Below are 2,732 nucleotides of genomic sequence, written 5' to 3'. Positions count from 1 at the left end.
CAAATCACAGAGGCCTTGAAGAATTTGAGTTTAGTGCAGCAGCAAAGCTCAAAACCTTTACGCAGCTCCCCTCCAGAAGGGGTGCAGGGGCCCTCCTGGATGTGACCCCGGCGTGTCCTCTCCAGCCTGGCCTCCCAGCAGCTCCCACCTTGAGCTCCACCCTGAGACCCTCCGAGCCGCCCTCGCCAGCCGGGGACCCCTCATCCTTCGACACCGCTGCTTGGCGGCCCCTGCCGGGAAAGCCCCCGTTTCCCTAGCAGCCAACTCCTGCTGAGCCCCAGGCTTCCGGTCTGCAGCCTCCGTGGAGAGGTCCCTTCCCACAGGGTCCGGCTGTGTCCCCCCCCCCCCCCCCCGCGTGCTGCGAGCTCCAGGCTCGCCCCGTCAGAGTCTAACCGTGCTTGCCACGCCCCCCTCGCGGCTGCCTGTGCTTGGCAGCATCCCGCACCTGCCTGCCGGCTTCCTGAGGGCAGGGATGCGGTTTTGTCCCTGCCGGTCGAGCCTCATCGGCTGACATCAGTCCTGGGAGATGGTACCCAATACTCATTATTGAATGGAAGGCTAAAACCAGGGTGATGCAAATGTAAAAGGAAGGACAACTCAAGAGACGTTTGGGAGGAAAAACATAGGACTTGACAATGAATTGTGTAAGGAGAGTAAAGCAGAAAGTTGCTTACAACCTATGAGACTGGTGGAGATGGCGTCACACAGAAGTTGGGTCTCTGACACGGCAGAAATCCACTGAAATCCCTCTGAGTGCCATGCAGAAAAGTTTTTATTATATGAGGACTTTCAAAATTCAAACTACTATGAAGTCACTTAAGGACATACTGAGTCTGAACTTATAATAGACACCCAAGTGGGGATACTCTTTAGTCGACAGGAAATACACACTTTGAGGTCAGGGCAAGAGAGAGAGCCTTGGGAGCATGGTTTGATGGTCCAACTTGTGAAAACAAGTATGATGACCGAAAGAGGAAGCCTAAAGCTGAGGACATTATTTTGGGGACAACCTATAAGCTGGCAGGGTGTGAGAACGAAAAGGAACTGGGGAAAATCAGAATGACAGAAAGATTACAAGAAGATCAGGGAGACCAAGGGAGGACATAATTCAAGAAGAAATAGGGAAGCGGACTTGGCCCAGTGGTTAGGGCGTCTGCCTACCACATGGGAGGTCCGCAGTTCAAACCCTTGACCTCCTTGACCCGTGTGGAGCTGGCCCATGTGCAGTGCTGATGCGCGCAAGGAGTGCCCTGCCACACAGGGGTGTCCCCCGCGTAGAGGAGCCCAGCGCACAAGGAGTGCCCCGTAAGGAGAGCCGCCCAGCGCGAGAGAAAGTGCAGCCTGCCCAGGAATGGCGCTGCACACACGGAGAGCTGACACAGCAAGATGACGCAACAAAAAGAAACACACATTCCTGTGCTGCTGACAACAGAAGCAGACAAAAAACATGCAGCAAAATGGACACAGAGAACAGACAACTGGGGGACAACTGGGGGGGGGGAGGGGAGAGAAACAAGTAAAAAAATAAATCTTTAAAGAAGAAATAAGTGGCTGAAGCTATCAAATGCTAAAAAAAAAAAAAAGAAGAACACAGAGGCTCAGGCAAGAGACGCTAAGGAGGAGGTGGACTTGGAGAGGGGAGTTCCCCTGGGAAAGCCAGATCTCAAGGGGTAAAAAGAGGACTGGTTAGAGGTGATGGGAATACTGAGTGGAATCGATAGGCTTCCTTTCTGAGGAATTTGGTTGTAAAAGAAGGAACAAATTGTTCTTTAGCCAGAAGAGAGAGGGTGTCCAGTCGAGAGAAGATTCTTATTTGTTTTATGATTAAAGAGCTTGGACCGCGCTGGAATGCAAGAGAGAAGGAACACATTTATGCTAAAGGGATATGGATAAGTGACCCTCTTTGCACCGATTATATTTCATTTAAAGCCCCTTCTCACGCTCCCTCCCCCCTCCACACACAGACGTCCCATACAACTTTCTACTTGGGTAATTTCCAAAGTTGTGTTATTGTGAAATCCAGTGTTGCAACGTGGGAAAGGTCACCGTGGTTCATGGCGGACTTCTCTCAAATGCCCCCAAACTTGACTTTCCTTCCTATTGGTCCTGGTCAGGCTTTTTCTCCTAGTCTCTGCACAAATTATTAATAATAACATCAGTAAGAACAGCAGACACATAAGGAGCGCGTGCTCTGAGCAAGACGCTGTTCTGAGTGCTGGTAAGTTGGGTGTTGCTGTTATTCTCGTTTTCCCATTGACAACAACGAGGTCCGGGGAGCCCACCTGATGACACACGGCAGTGGAGAGCCGGGGTTCAAAGGCAAGGTACCTGGCGTTGGGGTCCATGCGCTGAAACCGCTGTACTCAAGCCAAGAGAACCGTCTGTCCTGTAATGGAGATCGATGTTGACCTTCCTGACGCGTCTACAGGATTCAGAGCCCTGGCTCTACTGACAGCCAGACTTGGCCAAGGTCACGAAACCAGCTCCCTATCTGGATGCCGGTTTCACTGTGGGTTGGATCAGGTTTAATAGTCAATAAGTAATTTAATAATCAACAAACGATCTACCAAGTGCAGGACACTGCAAGGGACCCAAAAATGTGAGCTACACGTCCCATCTCATTTAATCATCACAACCAGTCCATTTTGGAGACAGGGAACAGCCAGGGTTTGTCCTCAGCCAGCCCTGGTGAAGGCTGCATCCCAAGCTCCCTCAGCCCGGCGCTTCTGTGA

The 2,732-nt window shown here is 51.5% G+C and overlaps 1 long non-coding RNA gene across 1 annotated transcript; it reads right to left on the bottom strand.

Annotated features, from left to right (window-relative positions):
• Positions 1–1,966: 1,966 nt before the first annotated feature.
• On the bottom strand, positions 1,967–2,397 carry LOC139436314 (uncharacterized). Its single transcript, XR_011645574.1, has 2 exons — positions 2,329–2,397; positions 1,967–2,131 (listed from the first exon to the last, which is right to left on the bottom strand). It is a non-coding gene; the product is annotated as an uncharacterized lncRNA (long non-coding RNA).
• Positions 2,398–2,732: the final 335 nt, after the last annotated feature.

The sequence above is a fragment of the Dasypus novemcinctus genome, chromosome 13 (assembly GCF_030445035.2).
Source record: "Dasypus novemcinctus isolate mDasNov1 chromosome 13, mDasNov1.1.hap2, whole genome shotgun sequence".
Lineage (NCBI taxonomy): Eukaryota > Metazoa > Chordata > Mammalia > Cingulata > Dasypodidae > Dasypus > Dasypus novemcinctus.
Note: the sequence above shows the minus strand (reverse complement) of the source record. Positions and strands in the feature narration are given on the sequence as shown.